Source organism: Sciurus vulgaris, assembly GCF_902686455.1.
Source record: "Sciurus vulgaris genome assembly, chromosome: 18".
Classification (NCBI taxonomy): Eukaryota; Metazoa; Chordata; class Mammalia; order Rodentia; family Sciuridae; genus Sciurus; species Sciurus vulgaris.
This window is the reverse complement of record NC_136479.1, coordinates 38,454,609-38,482,028: the sequence shown is the minus strand read 5'-3', so window position 1 is coordinate 38,482,028 and position 27,420 is coordinate 38,454,609. Positions and strand designations below refer to the sequence as shown.

General features: G+C 46.8%; 1 protein-coding gene across 12 annotated transcripts in view; it reads right to left on the bottom strand.

The window, feature by feature from the left end:
* AUTS2 (activator of transcription and developmental regulator AUTS2) overlaps positions 1-27,420 on the bottom strand; it is a 1,098,554-nt gene that overhangs the window by 334,526 nt on the left and 736,608 nt on the right. The window lies entirely within an intron of this gene.

Below are 27,420 nucleotides of genomic sequence, written 5' to 3'. Positions count from 1 at the left end.
CCACTGTAACTGGGACCTGGGTGAAACCATCTTACTCTTCTGCTCTAACCTGTTAATATCTCATTGATAAAATAGCATCAAACCAGTAATTTACAGATATACAATTCTGATTTTTTCTTTGTTTCAGTATTTTCCCCATGTAATAAACAATGAATTCAACTAAGAGCCTTGATCCAGATCAAATATTATTTATGTAGTATCTCTGCAAGACTTTTGGCTTAAGAGAGAAATTATGAAACAATCGCCGTAGAAGTATTTATCTCATACTTTTCTATGTTAAAGAATATTTGGTCATTATAAGAGAAAAATATTGAAATCATTTTAAGCCAGGACAAATGTGTTCTATATTTTTAAAAACATGCTGTTATATTCTAGGCTAGCTGTGGATGCTTCTTTGGTTAGATCATGAGACTGACACCTTTCACAGACTGTGGCTCCGCAGAGGGAAGGGGGGCTGTGCTTCCTCCTGTTTTTAATCAGATATATTTGATATTCATCCATTTCTGACACCTGGCTCCAAAAAAGCCTTGAGGGGCCAGTTCAGGCTGGGCCAGGTCCCTGGCTCCAATGGGTCCTCTGGGTCTGACATTCGCCCAGGTTCACGTTCTGTGGGGTCACTTGGCTCCATCTCCCACATTACATGAGGCAGGCTTCCCAGTCAAGAACCCAAAGCTGCGGGCCAGAGCCCTCCCGTGAGATCACGGTCATGGACGTGGCCTGGCTGAGTGAGCGGAAGGGGGCTGCTTGTGGTCACAGTGGACGTCAGTCAGAGCTGGAGGCCAGGATTCCAGACAGTCTCCAATACTGAATTTCTACCGAAACAGACGAGAACCAACACACACAACTGAAATTACCAAAGTCGGTCCTCTTGATTTACTTAAGCAAACAGTTCCACCTGCACCGAGTTCTAAGTACTTCTGGTCTCACTATGAGCAAACGTGCCAGTGTCTGCATGGACCAGCATCACCAGAAAAGAGAACGTCGTCGGTGCCAAAGACGTCGGTTCTTGCCCACATCAAGCATGGCACTGGGAATCTCTCGTGCTGGATGCCAAAGGGTTCCAAGAGGACTGCGGTGGTGCTAGATCATCAATGCCACCTTTTGCTCAGTGTGCGTCCTGCTTCATGACTGGTCTGCGCGCACACCCTGGAGAACTGTCTCGAAAGTTGGCCCTGTTGTCTCCTCAGCCATGATTTGGACCTGGTCTAGCTAGTCCACGTCTGAGCCACTGCAGCCAGCCCTCTTTGCCCTGGCCCAACCAACAGGCCAGGCCAAACCTCTGAGCTCCTGCCGTGAGGGGGGAAATGGCGTGATGTGACAGCAGCAAAGGAAGACTGGGAACACCAGACTCCAAGGGAAAGACACCTGCTTCCCAGGCAGAAGTGTGGAGAGGGGAGTTCCAGCCAGCCTGAGGGCCTCCAGGGACCAGCTGGCCACCTGGCTTATTCTGAACCAGAAGCTGTCCCTCCAGAACCTCCATGCCCGGCATGGCCTCAGGTCTGTCCTCTGAAATGACACAGAGTCTAAGAGACCTTCCACATCCAAGTCCTCCCGCTGTCAGACCTCTGGTGCTGGCCTCAGAGCTGTGGCTTCTGAGCAGGGTGGAGATCATGGTTCCTATCTGAGGTCGTGAAGGTCACGGCACCCTTACCAGGCGGTGTGCAGTCTTCCAAGCGGGGGTGATGGGAGCCAACAGCCCTGGACGAGGGCCTGTGCTCCGGTGCTCCACCGCGGCTGAAGACCCTAACTAGTAGCTTGTGCTCCAGTGTTCCAAGCGCTCGCCGTCTGTCCAGCCCTGGATTTAACACTCATACTTTATATCAGTATAACACGTTAGAGCTTGCAAAGAACTTAAAATGTTGTTTCATATAATTTCATTTTGAAATTAAAAAGTGACCTTGTGCCACAGAAAACAAGAATAAGATGATACGTATGCATGTCACCCGCTCTTCCGCGTGGCTTCATGGTGTTTTCAAGTTGGACTCTCACATAGAAGGCTGTCTGCCAGAAGCCAGCTGTGAGGCCTTGGGCAAATTTCTTAGCCTCTTGAAACCTCCGTTTCCTTTCTACAACATATTGTGGGCCACAGGAAGAGTCAAGCTCAGTGCCAGGTATAGCCAATAACTGGTTTCTTTATTATAAAATGTATCTTGTTATAGGCAGAAATTCTTAAAGTACCATAGGCTTAAAAGAAAGTCATCACCTCAGCAGGGTCAAAAATGTTCATCCACAAATGAAATGAAAGTGAAGACCAGAATATGTACATACCACATCATTCACAAGAGTCAGCACGTGGAGGCAGTCCAGGTGCCACAGGCAGATGAATAGATGAGCAAATGCAGAACACACGTGGCAGGACGTCACTCCTCAACAGGAGGGGTTCTGATGTACGCTGCAACACGATGACCTTGACGTGACGCCAGAGCAACGGCACCAACGCAGGAAGACAAATGCTGCACGAACCCACTTCTGTGCAACGGCTGGGAGTCTTACCAGAGAGCCCGAAAGAAGAGCATTGGCAGGGCTGTGGAAGAAGAGCGGGGAACTAGCGCTCCATGGAAATGGAGAGGCCGTGTGGGAGGATGGAAGAGTTTGGGAAGTGGACAGTGACAGGTGCAGGACAACGTTGGTGTCCTCAATGCCACTTAACCAAACGCTTACAAATGGTTGCACAGTGTATGGGTGTGCGTGCATTACACAACAAGTCTACGATACCACCGTGAGGTGTTCCAGCAGACCACAGGCCTCCAGGAGGCACAAGGCATGTTCCCACATCCAACAGGCAGACAGGAGGCTGGCTACCAGGATAAGGGGCGATTCACAGCACTGTGATCAAGGCAGCAAGGAAACAGTGAGCAAGCTTTGAGGAAGCCACAATTTGCCAGTGACATGATCCTGCTGGTGGACATGAGGCTCAATTTATCCAGGGTCGGAGGGTGGACAAGGACTGTGACCTGAGGCTTCACTCAACAACACTCAAAGCACTCAACGACAGAACAGGATTGTTAAGTGCTAGAAATCAAGAGGATCCAGAGACGCTCTGAGACCAACAGCTTCATCACCCAGCTTTTTGCACTTCAGCCTGAAACTGCAGACAACTCGAAACCTACTATAATTAAGCACTTTCCCAGCAGAGCTGCATTCAAGAGAAAGGGTAATGGTGCTGAATGAACAGGTTAATTAGGGATGCAGTACCACAGGCCTTCCCCGGAACACCATTTCACACCATTACATCACACAGGACGGGGGCTCCAGGGACCAGCTTCTGAGACAGTCCATGATCAGGGGGACAAAGCAGACCTCTTCCAGAGGGAGATCAAAGCCCCGCCCCCGAACTGCCCCCATGTTTGTCTAGGGCATGAGCTGGCAAGCTACAGCCTGTAAGTCAGAACCAACCCAAAGTTTCTGTATGAACTCCAGTGTCACATTTTAAAAATGTGGTTAAAAAAAAAAAAAAAAGAAAGGAAAAACAATGAAGGAGGATAGTGGATGCAGAGGCTAAAACACTTTCTATATTGCACTGTAGAGAAGAGGTTTGCCTTGCATGCTCAAGGAGGTGGAATTATGAGGCAACTTGTTTGACACCAAAGCAAAACAAGACCTGCAAAAGGTTCATATGCAAACATTTAAACACTCCAACCCTATTGCCAGTTCCATGCTACACAGGTCTTCTGTTGATGGGAAGGCACCCATCAGTTCATCTCTTTCGTCAGCAACAATGATCTTTCCCTTTGGCCCTCAGGAAAAGCGGCAGTGGAGAAATCTGAGCGATCTATTCACTCAAGCAATTTATGTTTTTAACAAGAAAACACAAACTTGTCTACTCCTTCCATCTCACCTTCTCCTTTCTCAAACCTGGTCATTATTTCAAGATTGAACATGTTCTCAGGAAAATATTATGATTTAAGGTGGTATTTGCTATAATTCCATTGGTTTGGAGTGTTTAGGACTAAGGTTTAAAATAGGTTGCAAGCTGAAACTTGGCAGAAAGAGAGACTCAGGGTAGGCACCAATTATTGTATGTAGTTTGAAAGAGCTGGTTTAGAATTTGCTAATTTATAAGAGCTCAGCAAAGAAAGCAAACCTCAACAACCTCAACTAACTTCACATATTGAACACAGCTCAGAGCCTGCTCAGAGTCTGCCATTCATTCAGTTGATGTTTTTCTTCCCAGAATAATAAATACTTTCTTCAACAAAATGTGGGATCACTACAAATAAAAATACTGCTGTTGACTGGCTATGAGTGAGTTACATATTTACTCTGCTTTATTGGAAGGCCCATGACAGGGAACAGCCATAACTTGAATACCTTCTCTTGCATCCCATACTGCCTACTCTGGCACAAAACTGGCACTAAAAATAAAATGTTGTTGATTAAATAAAGAGGAGCAAGTACAAAGAACGGGAACCAGTAAATGAGATTGGTTCACCCGTGCCAGGCAAACACATTTTATGTGGTCACTGGCAAAAGCTGAGGTTTCTCAGCTCCAGAGTGAGGTTCCAAAGTCCACTAAACTCCAATGGAACTTCAAAACAAAGTTTATCATGTTTCTAATAGCTCTAGACTCGTATTTGTGGGATTTTGAAATAAGAAAAAAAATGTCTCCATTGTATTTGCTTATTTTATTCACAAATATCTCAAGACTTAAAAATTGAATCAGTATGGTGTCTTTGGACAGATCCTCCCTCTGAAAGTCAGAGCTTGACCAGAACTTCTGCCTACAAGCTCACTGTCCCCATCAAGTGTGTATTCCCAGGTTCTCAGGGAAGAGCTGAACCAAAGCAGAGCGGTGGGGTCCTCGCAGGAGGGAGTGGCTCACCGGCCAGCGTCGGGCCAGTTGTCCCAAGGGCTCCTCTGTTGGTGGAGGCCCTGCACCAGTTCTCCAGAGGGCAGTTTCCGTTTGCAGAGGGTAGTGCCTGGTTCAGGGGGTTCCTGCAGGAGGCGCACTGGGGGACTGTGGGGTCAGGTCTGCTCTAAGTTCTCCTAAGGCTACAAGAGTGTGAGGACTTGATTCTTTAAGATCCCAAACTGATGGGAAGCCCTAAGGCTGGATGTCTTTCTCCTCCTTTCTAATACACAAACATACTTTTTTAAAAAGAAAAACATCATGCCAAGTGAGAGGTCACTCATCTTGACCCCAATAAAATCACTCCCCTATTTATGTTTTAAAAAGCCAGTCTTGCCTGAACACCGATTTTTCTGCCCTTTGACTAAACATCAAACTAAATGTTACTTACAAGCAATTGACTACACGTCTGTTTAACAGCAAGACATCCCTTTAATTAACTGCCCTCTTTTTTATTGGAGTTGACAGGCAATACATTTATAGCATCTCCACTGATTACATCAAGTCGTAGGTAGTTATGTACCAACTGGTAAAGAAAAAATAGCCACATTAATCCCAAGGATAGGTTTTGTGATGAAGAAATCCCCAAGGGAAAAATATACCTCCGCAATTTCAAAGACCCTCAGCTGGAAGCCAGGTGCTGTGGCATGCCTGTAATCCCAACAACCTGGGAGTCTGAAGTGGGAGGATGGCCAGTTCGAGGTCATCCTGGGCAACTTAGCAAGACCCAGTCTTAAACTAAACTTTAAAAGGGGCTAAGGATTTAGCTCCGTGGGAGAGCAACCCTGGGTTCAGTCCCTACGTCACAAAAGAAAATAAAACCACCCCTCCACTGAACATCATCATCAGTTCTGAGAGATGAAAATTACAAATCTCATTTAAAAACCTGCTTTATCTCACTTTTCAAGACAAATTGTTCTTGAGATGTGTGGGAAGAATGGTGCAGGAATGTACCCCAGAGATAATGTGGAGGAAAAGGGGCACTTTATACCGCTGGCAGGACTGCAAACCAGTACGATCACCAGTCAGAAGACAAGGTGTGGTATCACCACCTGACTCATCCATTCCACTCCTCAGTATTCATCCTGAAGAACGGAAGTCACCAGTGAGACACTTGGACCCCTCTTTACAGCAGCACAACTCACAACAGCCAAACTATGAACCAGCAGAGGCGTCCATCAGCAGATAAATGGAGAAGGAAAATGTAGCCCACATACACGATGGAGCTTTATTCAGCAACGAAGAAAAGTGAAATCGTGTCATGTGCAGGAAAGTGGACGGAACTAGAACATCCTGTTAAGTAACAAGCCCAACTCAGGTCAGGGTCGTGTGTTTCCTCTCACACGTGGAAGCTAGAGATAGAAAAGGAGAAGAAAGGTGTGTCAGAGGGGCTCATGAAAATGCAGGGGGCTCAGCAGAGGAAAGGGACCAGGTGTGGGGGGTGAGGTGAGAGGGGAGTGTGGGGAATGATACTGGGCAGACTGTACTGGACACTGTAGGACATATGATTACATAACCATGACTCCCACCATTCATGTACAAAAATAATGCACCAGTAAAAACATGTACACCTAGATTTAACCAAGAATATATGTTATGTATTCTAAAATGGATAAGAGCTACAGAAACACTTCATTTCTATAGCAAGACATAGGTTTGGTAGAGCATAGTGACTTCACAGAAAATGCATTCGTCACGACGGCTGGAAATGACACTAGGTACAAACTGTGGGGGGAAATGCTCGTGGCATGACAGATGCTAGTGAAAAGCATGTGTGATTCCAGTGGTGTTCACTGTGTGTGAACAGAAAGAAGACTAGAGATAGTATCAACGAGGAGGGACAAGCGTCTTCATTCTCTTGTTTGTACTCCACCTGCTTCCTGTAATTCGCTCCTCCTGTAGTAAGACAGTATATTCTAGAAGAGGAAGAGATTCTCCCACAGGTCTTAATTAGACGCCAGCCTAGACCTGAGCTGTCCAGCACACCACTCCCGGAGCACCACGTGCTTAGCGAGGACGACTGCCCACTGATACCAGTTCCATCTTCTCTGGGTCACTGTGAGAGCGGAAACAGAAGGGGAATTTGGGGAAATGCGAACTCCTGCATTTATAAACAAGCAAATTCTCAGCAGTAGGAGGGATCATTAAGACCAACCCCTCCCCCAAAACACCCTTGTTATCCAAGACTCACATCGAAGAGACTTTATATCCACACATTTTAAGAAACCAAGAGGGAGTCGTAAACCCAATTCAATTTAATTGGGTGCTCTCTTGACAGAACTGTTATTAATAAGGCTGCACAGCACAAACCTCCCGAAACCCCAGATGGCTCGGCACACACCATCCGCGCACCACGCACCACAGTCGACTGTCTGCTCTTGGTCCTGGCCCCCGCTGCAGACCCCCATCAGCCTTCCTCTCCCCCTTCCCCTTAGATGCTCGAATCAAAGAAAAAAACTTGTCTTGAGCAACCTCCATAAATTATTCACATGATATTACAGTGTATGTCAGCAATCTTGCAGTGTTTAAAAAACTTAACTACAAGCCAATTAAAATGTAAACTGAGAAAGACGGATGGAGCTGGGTGCTCTGGTGTGAACTTGAGCAGCTCATAACAACACGCACTACGACTTCCAGACCTGCTAACATGACAGCTACTTTCATCAGCAGCGCACCCCTCCCCCATGAGGCCCTCCTCTTTTCAGCTCAGGGCTGCTCCCAGGACAATTGGTTCCCAGTCTTCTGCTCCAGATCAGTCCCCTGGGCCTTGTGACCAGTCTAAGCTCTGCAGGACAGAGGAGTCTCTTCTCTGTTTTTAAGGGTATGTAACACACCCCTCATTTTCATTCCAGGGTGCAGTCTGTAAATACGTAGAAGAAAAGGCAAGCCAGGACCAAGCGGTTCACGAGAGGCGGCAAGCTCTGCAGGCTGGCAAGGGCGGGTGCTGGTGCTGGGAGCAGCCAGCCCCAGGCCCCTGGTCTCTCCACTCCAGGGTGCGCTCCCACACTGGTGGCTCCACGTGACCCAGATTAAGCCCAGGTGGGACTGAACACAAGCAACGCCTCAGGGCTTGTCTTGGGCTTTATTTCTAGGTGCTGGAGGCTGAACCCAGTCTTGCACATGGTAGACAGGGGCTCCGCCAGGCCCCCAGCTTGTGTTGGGAGAAAGAGCAGTCTTGGATCACTGCTTGGGTTTTTGATAATTCTTAAGAGAAAAATATGGCTCCCTTAAAAACATTCACTCATGTCTTCCTCTACATCCCTCATGCAGGCCTTCCCTGCCCCTCCCTTCAGACCTTATGTGTGTGAGACGCCTCTATCTACAGTGGAACCCACCAGTCTTGGGCCAGGTTGGCCCTGGAATGCGAGTCAGGTCATGAACATTCTGCATCGCCTACCTCTTCTTTCTGGAATCTGAGTCTTCATATTATCTAACTGTGCAGCTCCTTTTAAGTCTGCAACATTTGCTCCTTCTGAAGAAAGGAGGGTCTGGACGATGAGAAGTCATACTGTCAGAGATGGAAACCTGGTGACATTAATAGGACGGGGGTCCACTTCAGTCCTACCCTTTCCAGGTCTGTGATGAGACCTACAATTTACACAGAAGACACCAACGACCCTCAGTCCCTACAGAGAATAAAACCTCCCCCAGTCCTAGGAAAATCACTGCCTTTACAGCAATGATGGCACCTTGCTTGAGCTACTCTGTCATCTGTAGACATCGGGTCAGTTAGAAAGGTCGGGGTTCACACTGAAATGGCACCTGCTCAACACAACCACAAGAAATGCTTGTACCTGTGTCCAGCTACTAGGACACCTGTCAGTTAATCACTCTACTGAATTAATGCTTAACAACACATATACTCATCAATAAGTCAAGCATCAAACTGAATTCAAAGAGAGAAAAACACCTGGAAATAAGCAAATGCCATGTAGCCAACAGACAGAAAAGAAATGAAGGAACTCACCTTGTTTATCAAACTTTTAAGATGGGGGCTTGGGGAGAAAGTCAGCTTTGCCAATCGCATACTAAGTTTTCCTCTGCCCTTCATGAGTGGACACCATGTACACGGCAATTATGACTCATAGTTATTTGGTCAAATTCAGTTAGCAAATGTCTCTGAAAAGCTTCCGGGTCAAAATAAAGGCAGACGGTTATCTGAGTGCAGCACAGATCTGTCGATTCCTTCCACTCCTTCATCCTGCCGACTCATCTACAGAGAGGCTTTCCGGCCTCACTATGATGGGAATCATGTGAGGAGATTTAAAGAGAGATGCTCGGGCTATATGCCCAGAGAGTCTGATTTGACTGGCCGAAGGCAGGCCCTGAGTGCTTGTGTGTTTAAATTTTTTCAAGACCCTACCCATTTCAGTGCTGTCAAAGATGGAGAGCAGCGACCTGAATGAAGAGGCAATCTGGTGCTTATTAGGGGATGGAGGGCAGCAGTACAGATTGCGCAAGCCCCAGGCTGACTTCTCTCTCTCAGCCTTAACTGCCCCAGTCCTCCTCCGGTCAGCCTCTTGACATTGCCTCTTTGTCTTTGGTCAAAGTGCTCAAATACGTACCCTGTTTTGTGCTTAAGCTTTGAAAACAGGGCTTCTGATTGGGGAACCATTGAGTCAAACTCCAATAACATACCACAGTGTGCCTGCCAGAACCCATGACCAAATAAATAGCAGTGAGTGTCCACAAGGCTACAGAGGAGCCCTTCCCTCACACATGGCTGGGGGAAGGTGAAATGCCGCTACTTTAGAAAATGGCCTGGCAAAGGCTCATGCTTAAATCCCGCGACTCTGCAATTCCACCACTAGGACATGAAAACACACACCTGGACGTTGTAACGGCATCATTCACAGAAGAAAAAACTGCATCCCAGCAGCTCAGGAGGCTGAGGCAGGAGGATCCCAAGTTCAAAGCCAGCTTCAGCAAAAGCGAGGTGCTAAGCAACTGAAGGTGTGGCTCAGGGGCCGAGTGCCCCTGAGTTCAATTCCTAGTACCCCCACCCCAAAAAGTGTAAAAATGTATGTCAACTGATGGATAAATAAGAAAAAGGGGGTGTATCTACCAGTGGAATATTATAAGCAAAAGAAATGAAATAGGCGAACCGGAAACAAGGAAAGAAGTCGGCCCCCAAAGACCGCACGTTGCTCGGCTCCACGTGCACGAGATGTGTGCACCGGAGGTCCAGACGGAGAAGGGCAGTAGGTGTGAGGAAGCAGGTGGATCTCTCTGTGACAACGGTTCTGTAAGTTGACCGAACTGGTGACGGCACAGCTCTGGGAATGTGCTGAAAACCAGAGGCGCCCACACTTGCAGGAGGGAACTCACTGGACTGAACAGTAACTGGGCATAGCAGAGGGAGCCAAGCCGGCCTTGCCCGCCCGGCTCCTACGAAGCGGGCAGCGTCTCGGTGGTTGCAGCTCCTGCAAGGGTGGAATTGCGCTCCCAGGCCCACCTGGGGGAACCTCTGACCACAGCCAGTACTGGCTCCTGGCTAAGGGGCATTCCGGCCTTCCTCGTCCGGGCTGCTGGCTCTCCAGCTGGCCCGTCATGGCAGGGCTGTTGGAGCGTGACTTGTGCTCAGGTGTCAGGGCTGTCCCTGGAATGCCGTGAGCCCGTCACGGGTCATCCCCAGGTGACCAAGCACACCCCTCTCCGTGCCACTCCTCGGCAACGGCTTGCAAGGATCCCTGCCTCCTCCCCCACAGGACCAGCCTGTCAGTCCGACCTGCTGCCCACGAGTCCCTCACCAAATCCCTCCTCTTCCCTCCGGCCGCTCTTCTTCCTGGCTCCCACAGCGCCATCTCCACTACCTCCACCAGATCTTCAGTCGCACCACGACTCTGGTACCCTCCCTTCCTCCTCCCTCCACGCACTCCACGCCCGGGTTTACCGTGCGCCTATGCGTGTGTGTACACGTGTGTACATGCACCAGCGCTGCCCCTCTGGCTGAACCACACTTTCTTGGGAAACCTGACTTCTCAGGTGCCAGACTCACAGCGCCCATCCTCACGCACAGGCTGATGAAGGGAACTCGCGTGTATTTCCAGGGACAGCGCCCCTCTGCAGCGGCTTCTCCTCCCATCCCAAGAAAGCCTGCTCTTTGTGCCTGCCTTTCCTCCAGGCTATGTGTCATTACAGTAAAAATCACTCCCAAGGGAGTTACTGATGGGCAGCTTCTCATTTCAAGCTACAGCTGAACTGAGAAACTGAGCCACAGCTGCATTCCGTTCACTCTGCATGGAGCCCTAATGATCAATATTTAACCAGAACAACTTCCTTTCCTTTGCTTCTGTGTTCCCGCTTAATGATGTTAACAAACAGCCTTTCAAATGCTTGCCGTTCTCGGCGGATCCCCAACTCTGCTCCTGGTGGATTCCATCCTGCTGCCTCCTTCACTTCGGCAACAGAGGCCCCGCCTTCTTGGCCACGCACCTCAGCGCTCACAGCTCCACCCGCTGCTGTGGGCAGCACCCCCCACCAGGGATTTCCTGTTCTGCTCCAGGCCAGGGCCCTCTCTGGCCTTTGGAGGTCAGGTGTGGCCCTATGCATGCTCTGCGATGACCATAAAGCACACCCCAAGATGGAGCTCTGTCTGCCTGGGTCCTGGAGGGACAGAGATGGACAGGGCTCTTCTCCTTGGGCTGGGTCTATGGTATGAGCAAGGACTCTCTGTGGCCTTAACAGACTCCGGTCTGAGAGCTGCTTTTACTGTAACATCACCTGACTCCTCTCGCCCATCACCTCGCCCTACCACTGACCCCCCTCCTCTTACCTCTGAAGGCCCGTCCCTCCTCCTGTGAAGCTACTGTGTCGTCTGCCCCTCTTCAGACCCCGCCTCCACCTCTCTGTTCTCCTCCTTACCCCTCTAATATCTCCCTCCCTCACAGGAACCAACAGCCAAACCACCAAAGCACCCACTGCCAATCACCAAGCCACTGAGCTCCAGGTGCTGGTGTGTGGTGATTTCACTGAGTCCCTACAGAACTCTAAGAGCAGCTCAGGACTCACCTCACTGTACGCTGAGGACACTGAGGTCACAGGAGACGCTGATCAAAGTCAGTGTCTGGTCATCAGCAGGCTGGAGATGCGATTCTCAGTCACCCTGGTTTCAAACCCCGAACGATGCAGACAACACGGAGGGGCCCCCAGCTCAGCTCCCGCACACGCCCACAGGCCAATGGCTTCTCCCCCGGCCACAGCGCCTCCTCCCCACCGTGTGCCCGAATGTGCGCTCACCGTCCCCCGTCCTTACCACGTGTCCTCTGAGCAACTGACGTGGCCCCCACTGCCAGCACCACACCAAAACAGTTCCTGCTCATAGTGAGAGGCTGGCTGGTGGTCTTCAGAACACACTACTCCTCCGGCTTCTGAAGCCCTCTCTTCTTTTGCAAAACCAGTCTTTCCTAAACATCAAGAAACACCTCCGAAGCCTTCCTTCGCTGACTGTTCCTCTTCTGGATGTCCCGAGTGAAGGACCCCAAGCCTCTGGCATCCACCCATCAGGGATTTTTCTTCCCTTCTTTCTTTTTCTGGATGCTGGGGGCTGAGCCCAGGGCTTTGAGCATGCCAAACAAATGCTCTGCCACTATGATACATCCCCAGCCTCTCTCCATTGCTGATTTCTTTTTTTTTTTTTTTAAGTTGTAGATGGACTTTACCACTGAGCCACAACCTCGGCCTTCCATTGACGATTTTTTAAAAATATATTTAGCTGTAGGTGGACACAATACCTTTATTTTATTTTATTTATTTTTATGTGGTGCTGAGGATAGAACCCAGGGCCTCATGCATGCTAGTGAAGCACTCTGCCGCTGAGTCATAACCTCAGCCCTCCATCGGCAATTTCTTCATCAGGATTTGTTATCTGAAACCCCTTCTTCAGGGGTTAACTCCTGTTCTCCATCTGCCTGCTCCAGAGAGACTTCAAACCCAGCATCTGCGGAAGCAAAGTCACCCCTTATTCTCATCCCCACCTTGCCACAGGGCCAGAAGTCCCACGGTCAGCCTCGCCTCCCATTCCCAGTCCCCAGTGCCCAACATTTAGTCGTCACTCAGACCTGTTAACAAGCAGTTCTGAAGTCTCTCTGGAATTTCCTCCTCTGAAATGTCACCACTGCAGCCCGAGGTGAAGCTTCCTCATCTTGCATCTGGAAAAGCCCCGTGATTCCCCTGAGGTTGTCAGCCTCACCTCACTGCAATACAAATCTGATTTGGTCTTCAGCTCAGAAACCTCTCTGCAGTCTCTGGGCCCCGAGGCCCACCCTGCTTCCCTACTTTCTCTCTCATGTCTCCATTCCACCTACACAAGGAGGGTCGTGCACTTCCCAAACACATCACGGCTTCCCTTGCTTTGCACACACGGCCTTCAGTTCTTCTCCCCAGGGAGGGTCTAAACCATCAGCAAGACAGGTCAGAGGCTCCCTCTAAGAAGAGTGCTAGGCTTGCAGGCAACTTTGGCCATATCCACCTTTATGTTCTCTTGTCCACTCTGATTATGCTCCCAGTACATCATTTGTAATGCACTGCATTTGTGTATGGTTAGGTCCCTAGGAGAAGGGGGTTTCATGCTGTGTTCAGTGAGCTCAAGGGGAAGGACTCAAGAGGTGGAAGGACTTGTGGTACCTTTCTTTTCATTAGTGAAGGTCTCTTGTAAGCTTTGGTTAGAGGTGTAACATATAAAACAAGGTTGGAAAGCATTTTACCAACCGGAACATAAGTCCTTCCAAGTAAGATATCAAACCTGGGAAGCCTAGACAGCAGCATGATGGTTGACACGTGATCATGCCCCAGGGACGCTTCCTAGCCCAATGACTGACTCCTCGGCCAGTGCTGCTCAGCACTGTCTCCTTCCACTTGAGCCTTTACCTTAAGCATGGAAGCCAGTGATTCCTTTTCAGGTTGCCCAGGGAGCCCAATGGCTCCCAGAAATAAATCTGGTCATTAACAGTAAGGTGGTGGTCATCAACAGCATTGCTTTAAAACACCTGGACCATAAAGTTTTTAGCAGCTTTGGTTCATTACCAAAGGAGGCATTATCTCAAAATTTACCTTATCTCAAGCTTAAGCACACTTACTTCCTTGTTAGAACACTTAGGTCTACAACATGGTCAATTACAGATAATAGTGTCCACTTTCTCATGTCTCAGTGCTTAAATGGTCTGATCAATAAATAAGTACACACTGCATTATTAAGAGCATGCTGATGCCAGACACAAACAGAAGGAGCATGTGAACTTCTAGCATCTAAAAAATGCCATTTAACTTCCCTGTCAATTGCAGGTTCGTAACAAGTCTCCATTGTGTTTGCTACATTGTAAAATAATTTTCTTTGAACCTTTGGTCTCTGCTGTACACGTCACATGCAAAAGTGCATGTGATTTTTTCAATGGGTTGAGTTTAAGCTTTATTTCTTGACTCATGAAAGGCACCAAAATAAGCACAACTTGGAATCCCATGGTCTGACAGGATCTGAGAACTCTATGCTGCGCGGTGACAGAACTGACCTCCCTTCCAGAGTAAAGTGTGAGGTTCAGGTCAGATAAGTAGATGCTGGGAGAAAAACCTGAGCTAGTTATTCTTTCATCAAATGTCCTTTCTTCATATGTGATATCTTAGAAGAAAAATCCACTAACAGTTACTTTTTAAAATCCGTATTAATCATCTTGGTAAAAGGCTTTCCCAACACCTTTCTATATTTACGTGTCTAAAATGAGCTGCAGCACATACAGAAGAAAGTATCATCCCAGCCCCACCTTGGGAGTATCATTGCTGGAGGAGTACCAGCTCTGACTGAGCTCACTAAAGATCTTGGCATTAAGACCCATCCAAACTGCAGAGCAAGTGGCGCACACCAGTAATCCCAGAGGCACGGGAGGCTCCAGCAGAAGGATCGCAAGTTCAAAGCCAGCCTCAGCAACTTAGTGAGACCCTACTTCAAAACAGAAAATAAGAAGGGCTGGGGATGTGACTCAGTGGTTAAGCAGCCCTGGGTTCAACACCTGAAAAAAAAGACCTATCCAAACCAACCGAAAGATATTTTATTTACTTAAAATCATGTTGAACACTGGCCACAATTACACCTCTCTCCAACACTTGAATGCTTGTGAACAAACAGAATTAACTAACCTCAATTCAAACCAAGAGATGAAGAGGAACAGAAGTTAATACCTGCCTGGCATCATACACTAAGAAACAGGTATCAGTTTTGAGTCATTTAAAAAAAATCCCCCATTTGCTGAATGACTAGGTACTAGAAAGCTTCAAAACGAAGTGCATCTTTCTTGTCTCACTTAGACAGCTGTAGTGCTTTCTCAGTGGGCCAATCTCCCCTGCTTCCAAACCAAAATGAGAAAGAAATGGTCAACAGTACATTTGATGGCATATGATTATCATCAATTTGACCATGACCTCCCATAGGCCCTGCTGAGATAAGAAGAAAACAGATTGGGTAATTGTTAAAATAAATGGCATTCCTATGACATGTATGGTGCTACATTAGCTGTGTATACAAAATAATCCAGAAGCATGATCTCTGATGCTGAGTAGTTCACAATCCCTTAAAACAATTGAATTCTGCTCATAAAAGGTGACTTAAAAGATAGTAGCTAGATGACAAATGAGAAGAACAGGCTAAAGGAGAACTGTAAGAGGAGAACTGAAAAGAGTCTGGGAGTCTTGGAAGCTTTTCAGGACAAAGTGTGATTTGAACTGAGTTTAAAGCACAGAATTCAGAGAAGCATGAAAAAAAGAGTATTGTTACAGTTTGGATCTTAAATATCCTCCAAAGGCCCATGTGTTGAAGGCTAGATCTCCAACTAATGGTGCTACTGGGAGGTGGTGCGAGACTTTTGGGAAACAGGTCCTAGTGGAAGGAAGTTAAACCACTGGGGCAGGTCCTTGAAGGGGCTAGCATACCACAGCCCCTTCCTCTGTCTCTCTCTCTCTCTCTCTCTCTCTCTTTTAACCCCAAGGTAAGCAGCCTTCTCTGCAACTTGCTTCCACAATGATGTAGAAGGCCCAGAGCAATGTGGTCAAGTGACCATGAACCAAAATAAACTTTCCTCTTTATAGGCTAATTTTCTCAGGTGTTTTGTCACAGTAATGGGCGGCTGACTAATCCAAGTACAAAGCACATGGGTATCCTTAAACACAAAACACTTTGCCAAGTGTAATTTACTATATAAATATCATATGAGTTATAAGAGAATAAGAGCCACCCATAACCTTGGTTATTGCATATGCATAAATACCTTCATTTAAATCAACAATTACTTTTAGGAAAAATGTAATACTTATTTTGGAGCACTTAAAAAACAACACTTTCAACAACTTCAGGATTTTCATTCCTTTTGATATAGCAATTTCATTCCAAGAATATGTTCTAAAGGAATCTGAAAGTCATTTCATTAACACATAAATGAAATACTGGCCAAATCCTAAATGTTTAGCACTTAAGGACTGGTTATCTACATTACTGTGAAGGGAAAAATGGATCAAAACAGATGAAGAACAATAGTTAATACAATCAAGGAGATCTTGTTCATGAAAATATTGGGGGGCATTATGTTCCCTTAGATTACCACCTGTGCATTAACAAAAACTTCAAACACAGAGAGGAGAAGACTGAGAGGACATATTTCACAGACTGTTTCCTTGATTCCAAGTGGGGTTAGTGTCATCCCAAAGTCATTGAAATACTTTATCTTTCTGCACTTGGGGTGAGGTCCTGCTTCTGTCCCATCTGACAGAAGATGCCGCCAGGCTCACCATGACCACTTACGTATCTCTGTTTTCGCACGTTGCACAGTTCCTGGAAAGTATTTGTTGAAAAAATGTTTGAATGAATAAAGCCAGGAACTGTATAAAATGTTTAGAATGTGCTGGAATGTATAATGTTGATGTTTCTCTTCCTTAAAAAAGAACTTTCTGATTAAAAAAATATAAATAGGAAGGAAGGGAAACAGAAAGATGGAGGCAGGGAAGGACAGAAGGACCAATTATTTCTTTACATGTAAAAATAAATACTCTAACTTGTTTGAATGAATTTCTTCTGACTTAGAATACTGAAGAACATATGTATTTGCAGTAAGATTATAAGGAACGTTTCCCTTTCCCCTGGGAAGGAATGTTTAAAAACTGGATCATAACTCTGACATTTCAGGATTTCACTGTGTTTTAAAGTCCTGAAATACACAGGATTAGAATGCATTGGTGCACAGGCACATGTTTGCAATCCCAGCTACCTGCAGCAGGAGCGTAAGTAACTTGGCGAAACTCTGTCTCAAAATAGAAAGCAAAAAGGGCTGGGATGTAACTCAGTAGTAGAACACCAAAACCAAGCGAACAAACACACACACACACAAGGTGTACAGTCTCAATGTGTTGTGCTGCTCAATCTCTGCTCATCCTTTCCTGGCATCAAAAAAGAGTGAAGAAACAAAATAGAGAAATACAGGGAAGAAGAGGAAGATGAGGGAGGAAGGACAGGTATCTGGGGCCTCACTAGGTGCTCTCCCCGTGCTGATCTGGTTCTTGTTTCACTGGAACCATTTCACCCTCTCCAACTGTCATCAGGTAAACACCTAACCTGAGCTCAAAGGAGCCACGTCTGAAGATGGAAGTATTAGTGGACAATGCCCCAGCAAAGGAGTCCTGAGGTCTGCAAAAACCAGCACTGTTATCTTTCCAAATTTTAAGAAATGTCTGTGGCTTTGTGTACTTCAGGGAAGGATTGGTTGGTTTCCATAATAATCATTTCACAGACGCTAAGTTCTCCTTTTGAATTGTCAGAAGGTTGCTGGGTACGGCGGTGCATACCTGGTAATCCCAGTGATTGGGTATGCTGAGACAGGAAGATGGCAAGTTCAAAGCCAGCCTTAGCAACTTAGGGAGAGACTGCCTCAAAATAAAAAATAAAAAGGGCTGGGGGTATGGCTCCATGGTTAAGGGCCTGGGGATTTAATCCTGGTACAAACAAACAAACAGAAAAGAATTGTCAGAACATTAAATCTACCCTAAACTAAAACTCTCTCAGCGTGTGACTGAGGGTGTCTGAGTGTAGATGATCACTTGCATGAATATATGTTATGTATGTGCATATCTACATATAAACACATAAGTATGGATATACTGATGAGAGTGTGAACATACACACACAATCTTCTTCAAACTTTCTGATTTCAGCAAGCTTTATTCTATTTAGTAGCTTGTGGACTTGAAAAAGCTACTGTCCCCTGCCTGGTTCCACCAGGGAGCATGTGTGTCATGCTCCACTGATGTACTCGCACGTCTTACCCCGGTTCTACTCATCTTACACTTGTTTCTTGGGTGGTGATGATCTCTTTGGACTCTATGATTTGGCATTTTTGGAATGCTGCTAGAGAATTCCAAGGGCACCAGATTCTTCTATGGTGGTGAGGACATCTTAGGAAACTAGTCATTATGTAGACAGAAGCATCAAAACTGAGGCAGCCCAGTGATGTATGGAAAACAGTCATTAACATAAGGACAGGCCCACAGATGATGGGGCTTAAAGGACAGGACGCAGAGGCAAATGAAAATCAAACACTGACCAAGCACAGTGGCACACACCTGTAATCTCAGCAGAGGCTGACGCAGGAGGATGACAAGTTCAAAGCCAGCTTCAGCAACTTAGGGAGACCCTGTCTCTGAATAAATGAACCAATAAATAAATAGGGCTGGGAAATAGCTCAGTGTGTTGGCCTTGGGTTCAATCCCTGGAACCAAAAAAATCAAACAAACAACAAACAAACAAACAAACAAACAAACAAAAACCACTGGACCAAAACACACAAGCCAAGTACTTTGCTTGATCAGGATCACCACCTTCATTTTTGAGGATGTGTTTTGCATGAGAAGCTGGTGATCCTTTTAAACAAATCTGCTACACATACTTTTACCCAAGTGGAGATAAGAACCCCAGAGATGGTATTGGTGAATGCAGGCGCAGCTGAGAGCAGCTTATAGGGAGACGGGGAAACTGAGCACGGTCCTGGCAATGAGGTTGACTCTCTGAAGGGCAACAGAGGTTTCCAGGCAGAAGGGAACAGCGAGCCCTTCACAAGCACAGCTCAAAGTCAGTGATTGGGGGAGGACTGTCACGTGACACCCACATGTCCTGGCTCCGTCTCGCCTTTATCTTGCTGGCCAGGGTACCCCAGAAGGTAAGTCTGCAGTGGAGAAGGAGCGGGAAGCCATGCTGAAGACTCAGGAGTATCTGCCAGCTGATAGTGAGGCTCCTGGGGCCAGCTGCTGGGCACATGCTTTTGCTTGATGTCCTAACAACCTGACACAGGTACTGCCACCACTTTTCAGTAGAGAAAAGAGAAAAGAGAAAAAATTGTCCTCCTGATACTCAACTCTGGAGATATTAAGAAAAGTGGATTGACAAGAATCCTTTCAGGGTACTCGCCTAATTTCCCTTTCACAGGAAGCATTTCTTTGGTTGTTTCTTTGGAAGATAAAGTATATCATTTCACAATAACCAACATCAGCCACCATCTGTCAGAGGACAATGACAGAGCTATGTAACTGATTTTTAAAAATCAGTTGTCATTAAAAACCTGAGCTTCCCTACCCCTGAAAACAAATGACAACTGATAAGGGCATTCAAATACTTGAAGATTATCACTTCCATACCTACTTCAAAATTGCCAGTACTAAAAACCCAGGTATCATTAATAGTAGAGGAAACATTCCACCTTGCCTTCTTGGTGGAGTTTGGGTCCAGTTAACCTAATTTTATAAAAGTCCAAGGTCCATACTTAAATTTGGAGGTAGGGTGAGTTTCACAAACTGTTTGAACACTAAAATATCATCCATAACAATGCAATTAGTTATTTTCATTCTTTAAAGAGGCAGAGCAAAGGTGTGTTTAAAAATGTCACAAAGATTCCAACTGCTTTATGGAGTTTGAACTGTGTCAATAAAATGCTTTGTTTTTTCCCTGGATTCCTGAAGTGGAAGACATTCCTCATAATGTCCCGCAGCCAGCTTTCCTGACATGCTCCTTGCATCACGTGGTGAGGGATTCCTTGTGTCTGGGTAGCAGTACATTACACCTTCAATGCTGATGGAAAAAGCAGATTTCTTATATAAAATGTGCCACGTAGCATCTTTCCCAAGACCCCACTTGAGTTGTTCCCACGATGAAATTTGATGACTTAAGCCTTCACACATCTTGTGTCCAAAGACATTAGTGAGTTAACAATAACTCATCCACTCAGCGTTTGTGTACAATACTGAGATTCATTATGTATTTTTAATTTTATTTTGATTTTGCAGGGCATAAAGATTAAAATGGAGCTGCCAGGTACAGTGGAGCACACCTGTAATCTCAGCAGCTGGGGAGGCTGAGGCAGGAGGATCACAAGTCAATGCCAGACTAAACAACCTAATGAGCCTCTGTCTCAAAATAAAAAGGGCTGGGGATGAGGCTCAGTGGTTCAGCACCCTTGGTTTCAATCCCTGGTTCAAAACAGTTATAAATAAGAAGAATTAATTAATTAATTAAAAAGTAGATCAAGATTTAAATGGAAAGGCATATGAGATGCTGCCCATATTCAGGTAACTGAGTCCATGCCAAGAGCTGCAAAAAGGAGGCCCCTCTTGGGGGACCCCTCCAGCCATACCCCTCCCCACAGCAAGAATCCAGGGGGGCATGGGGATAGACCCACGGGTCTTGGATGTCCCCCCTTTAGACAGTGTTCTGCATGTCAGAATCACAGGACTCCCTTCCTGCATGACCTAAGCCTCTTCCCGGGCCTGTGCAAGTTGTCAACCTGAGGACCTTCCCTGGAGGGCAGGCCATGCCATTGGTGCCTGCCCTGTAGACCTGAGGCAGGTCAGAGGCTACTGCTTGCCAGAGTGGTGAGGGTCTAAGGCAGCAAGGAGTGCCTCCCAGAGGAGCAGAGCTCCTTGTGGTGCTGCAAAAGGTCAGCGGTGAAAAGGAAAAGTGAGGCAGGCCTCCCAGGGCCTGGCACAGGATGCCAGAGATGGACAGTGTCAACGGCACTTCACCAGAGAAAGCATGCTGTAGCAGGCCCTACCCTCCATTTTGGCCACTTCATCTAGATCACCAACAGGAAGGATGCCCGGTGAGAGCTGACCAGAGACTCCTACTGATGATTTCCAAGCCACCTCCAGAAGAATGAACTACAGGACTCCACAAAATCTGCAGGTAAAAACCCTGTCCCAAATCCAGACCAAACACACACACAGCCCAACAAACACCAGCAGAGCAGGCTGTGGGCCATGACCACCAACATCACAGACATCTAGGTCATTGCCAGCCTCCCCGCTATCACTGTTCTAAAGGATTTGCACGTTCTCAATCCACTCCCAAACCAGGGCACGGCTGTATGTTCCAGTTCCAATACACACTTTTTAACTGGCCTATACTTGCCAGTGGATTTTGCTCAAGAAAATTTAACGACAATGTGCAACACCCACCCTTCACCAAACCTCAGGACTGGCTTTGGTCCCTCATTTGACACATTTATGATAGACATTAAATTACAGTAATTCCCAAGCTCAACTCCTAAGAAACAGAGCTATGCACGCCAAGCTTACTTCACACTGATGTTCTAAAGCAGAGCTGGGCACTCCCTTCCACAGCTAAATGGTCATGTGCTGACTGGTGTGATACACAGGCTTCCACTGCATGGGGCTTTGAGCCTCTGGCAGGCAGGGTCAAGATCCACAGAGTCCATCTCTTCAAGGGGAGGAAGAGGAAGAGCACAGTTGGCAAGGGAGACGCCAGGCAGACAGGAGACCTTTGGTTTGGGGGAGCTGGATCTCAGGGGTTCTACTGGGAGACGGAAGAACAATGAGAAGGTAGTAAGGGGTGGACGGATGGGATTCAGAGAACACAGAGCAACGTGCAAGGCTGTGGTTCTAAATGCTCCTCCTGGGTCTGAACCTAAGGCGAGACTTCCAAATCAGAGTTGTGGTATGTGAGAAGAAAGGGAGAGCTGAGCACCTAGGAAGGCCGGGAGCAGCGCCCTGGATGGTGTGAGGCACGCTGCCCACACAGCCTGTGCAGTCTCCGCCACACCCAAGTGTTCCACGCGGAGTGGGTGCAGGATTGGCGTCTGGCGACCAAAGGCTAGCACTTCCCACTGAGCCCCAGTACTCGGGATCTTGTTTCATCCAGCAAACTATCCCACCACGAAATCATCCCACACACAACGTGTCCCCCTCTTTTTAAACGTGCCCCAGGAATCCCTGGGAGCAATTTCTGGAATTCATGCAATACTCCTTAAGGGGTCATTCTGAAGCAGCAGGAAAGCCTTGGTGAAATTCTACTAAGGAACTGGGACTGGTCCAATTTTCCTACACAAATTTTTACTAGATGGAAATCCAGAAGTCTTGGCCACTTCTATCCATCATAAAAACACCCTTTGTTTAAACAAAGTCTCCACTGACGCATTTTCCAGCACATAAGGTGATTTTCAGTGTGGCACAAAACTCACTAGGGTCCTTTAAAACCAGAAGTGGGGGGGCGGGTTAAGGAGAAGAAAAAATACCTACTCAGCTGAAGGCTTTATGATCTATAACTGAGTACATACTGCTTCTGCAATAATGCCACATTTAACCGCCTGGGCTGTAACACAGTAAACCCCTCACAACGCTGACCAGCCTGCAAACAGAACCAAGAAACCTGGCCAGGAATTCTATCTGCAATAACAAATTCAACTTGCAATAAAAGCCATCTGTACAAGTGCCAATTATCCTTCTCCTCAAATGATTAGGTTCCATATAGTTTTGCTGACAAGCAAGTTATGCCACATTTTAATAGGCAATAAAATGTATTATTAAATAATTAGTAGCTAAGAAACAGAAATTAGAGGCTACTTCCTTTCACATGCATCCCCAGTACTTCATCTATGATGTAAAGCAACTTGATCCTCCAAAGAGGACAGACTGAAACCTGATACAGCAGTTTACTGTGAGACAATTATAAGGCTAATGACTGTTCACAGAGACTGAAGCAGGAAAGAAATCTAGAAAATTTCACCTAACCCCAGTTATGTCTGATCTGTAGCAGGGTCCCGGAGGAGCAGAGATTTCTTCAAACCACTCCTTGTTCTGAGCGCATTAATTAAACTGCTGAAGGTAAAGCAGTATTGATGTCTTTCCCATCTCTCCGCTTCTCCCTGCAGGTAGTGTCTGGTACTTGTTCAGCCCTAAAGGTACAGTTGCACTAACTGAAAAAAGCCCCACTAAGACCAATTAAGGTCTTTACTAAGAGGCTGAAAAGAAGACAAATGAAGGCAGAAAGCCCGATTACAAGGAACCTTTGTACAGATGTAAAGCAATTAGAGTGGTCCCGGGGGAAGGCAGCATGGTTCCAGAAGCACATGATTTTACAGCCTGTCTAAACTTGGAACAATCTATCTTTTTTCAGGTTGAGAATAAAAGTGAACCCTATATTAGTGTCATATATCAGCTGCTAGTGCCTGCGATTGGTCCTCCCATGCCTGCTACAGCCATAAAGCTTCTCAGAGATCCCTGGTGGAGGGCGACACCGTTGTACACTCTGCTCTCTCTGGCAGGGAAAAAGACCTGCCTGGTGTTGGGACTGCTGAGTCGAGGGGCTGCCTCGGCTGCAGACCAGGGAGAGGGATGTCCAGGAGAGCGGTGACCCAGAGGGTGGCGGACAGGGACTGGAAGGGAAGCAGCAGAGGGTCCCGGGAATACAACTGGAGGCTCTGGAAGACATGTAAGAGGGTCGCAGCCTTAAGCAGAACAAAAAGCCTGCCTAGATACCCTCTGAGGACATTTTAACAGCAGCCGCATCTCTATCCTCACCTTCCTTTTGATCTGGTTAATGCATAACATGTCAGCATTTTCTCCCCACATTTGATAGCTGCCAGCAGATGGGTTCTTGGTTTTAAAAAAAAAAAAAAAAAAAAAAAAAAAGGTGTACCTTGTGCTCTATTTCCGGAAGCGAAATGACCAGAAAGGAGAGAAGGGGTCAGAAGTTTCAGCCTGTTCCCTCAATAATTTAGGATCAAAGACTCACAGGCCAAAAAGAACCCCAGAAACCATTCTGTGCATCTCTTTGGGGCCACTCCTTCCACAGCAATGGAAGGAGAGCAGCCGGGGAAGAGTCAAAGTCCTCCAGCAGCCGCAGAGGGGAAGTGAGGGCAGACAGGGGAAGTGGACACTAAGAATCTACATCTGTACCCAGTGTCTCCAAACAGGTGTCCTGTCAACAGGTAATCAATATGAACACTTTGTCAATGATATTTTGTGCAAATTTTTTATACCAAGTTTAGGAATTTGTTGTATTTTTACACTTACAGGGTATCTTCATCAGATTCACCTATTTCCATGCTGTCATGGCCACAGTCTTAGAGTAGCCCTGCTGCAGCTGCCAGTTTGGAATCCTTACCAGACATGAGATGATGCAAATTACCGAAGTTTTTAATGTCTCAAAATGCCCATCTTTAAGTTGGATATAAGCCTTTATCTCATAGGATTGTTGAGAAGATCACGTAAGATGGTTCACATGAGAATTTGTAATAAAGCCTGACAGAATAAGCACTCAGTGACAATTAGTTGAAAAATTCACTTCTATTTCTATTAGCTGAGCTCAAGTCAAGGAACAGTTGGCATTTCCACCAAGGCACAGGTTTTACAAAAGCTGCGAGGGAACCCCTCTGAGGTTCCTTGGGTCTGGCTGTCCTTGCTGGTGATGCCAAGAGAGTGAGCACAGCCTTCAGCCTCAAGCACAGTGAGTTTGGGAGACTTGGACTTGTCAGCAGTGGCTTCTGTTTATCTGCTCCACACACAGGGAGATAGACAGGAATGTAGAGAGTCAGGAAGTCACATCTGCTGGGGAGAGCCACGCTGCCAGACATCAGCAAGATGCCGTCGCACTTCAGAAGAGTGATTAGCAGGAGCACTGGCTTTAGGTAAAGAGCTGATAACTTCACAGATCATTTTGATTTTTGATAACTAATAATTCACACTGAGTAACAGCATTAAAAACTTGTGGCATTTAACATTCAACAGAGAAATAATTAACTTTTAAACTTAGCTAGTAAAAGAAAATGCCAAGGCAGGATGGTGAGACAGAGCTGACAACGAGGGGGATACAAGGGGACATTAATTAGGTACAAGCAAACATCTTTCCTAATAGCTCATGTTCTCATTCCTAAAATGTCAACAATAGATATTAACACCAGATGCTGGCATTACCTCTCCCCTGACAGCAAGTCCAGGCCATGTGTGTGCCAGAAAAGACTCGTGATTGAGGGGGGCTCCAGTGGGAGAAAGGCTACGTTTCCTTCTCTTAAATAATTTACAGCCCCCTTACGGATGGTGGGGAAATGGGAGCTTTCAGGGGACTGAACTGAACCAGGGGGAAGAAGAAAGACGGGTTCGCATTAGGCACTGTCCAGGAGGAGATGGCCTGGTGTGTTTTCCACTTTCCTGGTTACAGCCTGGGCCCGGAAGTGCTCAGCCACCCTCTTGTCGGGAGGCTGGAAATGTAGCCTCCTGTGTGGTTTGTGTGAGTAATTTTGAGTATAGTGTGGTAAAATCACCACCCCCGGGGAATAGAAACCATAACCAAAGTATTCAGAAAATTTTAGAAAACAGAATCTCTGGTCATCTATAGAAAATCATTCCCCCTTTACTGACTTCCATGTTTTTCATGCTTGGAGTCAATGAATGAAGAGAACGAACGAGTGTCTAAGGCATTTGACATATATCAATTTGCTGAGCCCTAAGCAGGCAAAGCCTAAGACACAAAAGGGGACATAAATGGACAACTTATGCTCTGCACCCTGACAGCTCAGGGGAACCACATCTGTCACTAACCCACTGTGTCTGCACAGGAAGCAGTCAGAAACTCTGAATTTTGAGAATCATTTTGACCTGAATGTATCAAATGGACTTGAATCCAGTAGCAAGAAACACTCTGGAAAACAAAGGTCTGGCAGGAATGTGTAAGGGAACTACCCTGTCACAGTGAGCTTCACTGAATTCGAGTAACAGTTATGCAAAACCTTCCCAACCTCAGGGCCTTGGCAGATGCTACTGTTTTCCTACAGAGTGCTTCCCCTGCTGCCGTCTCACCCTTAGCTACAGCACTCTAGCTCATCAAGACTCTTCCTGGAATGTGGCTTCCTACCCTGAGAAGGGATCTCCCACATCTGCCTCTCCAACTCTCTTGGTCTCCACCTCAGACTCTGGGCTGCTGCTGCTGTTTGAAGCAGCATTTGTCACACTGAGCTTAGCTCCTCGATTTCTCAGCCACATCTAAGCTTTGAGCGGGCACAGGTAATGTCCATTCCGTTTACTTTGCCTGGAATGTGGCAGGCACCTGACTTGTGTCCAATGACACTGTTGAGATCTCTGCCACCTCCTCTTGCTGCGAGTCAACCCTCAGGGCCAGGAATACCAAGGAGGACCCCAGGGGATGAGGAAATACTCTGGACCCACGGGTTTCTAGATAAAGCCCCAAATCTCCCTTTGACCAGGCCCTGAAAGAAACGCACATGAAGGACACAGACTCTTGATCCGCAGGGTGCTTGCGGCCTGGGAAAAGAAGAATGTGCACAGACAGCCAAGGATGAAAGGCCACGGGGCTGGCAGAGCTGGAGAGTGCCCGTGGCCACCAGCCTAGGCTGATCGTCAGCAGGAAGGTCCTCAGAGTCAGCTCAGAAACCCCACGATGCAGAGGTGCAGGCAGGGCCGTGCGAGGCAAGGTGGAGCCCGCCTCGTGACGTGCTAACACCAGCCCAAGGCTCTGGGTGCCACGGCCACCAGAGTGAGGCATCCACAAAGCTGGGATCCCAGCTCGCGGACAACAGGCACTCTGTGTGTCCAAGGGTGTGGAGAAAAGGACACCTGTGTCCACACTGGTGGGAGAGAAACTGGGGGAAAATGGCATGAGGTTTCTCAAAAGGTTAAAAATAACAAAATGAAAAACATGTAATGGTCTTACTTATTTTAAACTCCTACAGGGCTGGTTCACTTCCAAATTTCCTCGTGTCCACGAGAGTAAGATCTCTCTTTGCTAAGGCGGCACCGGGAGCTACTCTCAGGAGGAGAGAAGGGCAACCTGTTTTCCACAGTCCTGCTCTGATGAAACTGTGTGTGCATCTGCTCTGCATCTACACCTTTAGGGACGCTTTAGTTCAGTAAAAGAAATATTTGAAGAAACTTTTAAAAATTAAAAATTTTAAATTTTTTGAATTTTTAAATTAAATTAAAAAACACCATCACAAGAACGTTTCTAAGAGTAGGTTTTTGATATTCTTACCACACACACGGAAGGTGACGGCATGTTACTGCTTACCTGAAGTAATCATGTAAAACCCGTGTATTTATAAAATATCACACATAATGTAAACATACAGAGCATGGGAAGGTCGTGCCATGCGCCTGTGCACCAGGTAACTCCATCTGACCCGCCAACTCCAGTGTCTGGTGTGGCCCCCTCCTGCTAGATCCCTGCTGTCCCACTGCAGTGTCCAGCACTGGCCTCACATGCCCACCTCCAAAGGCGAGGCTGAGGAGCCTTCTGCTGTGAG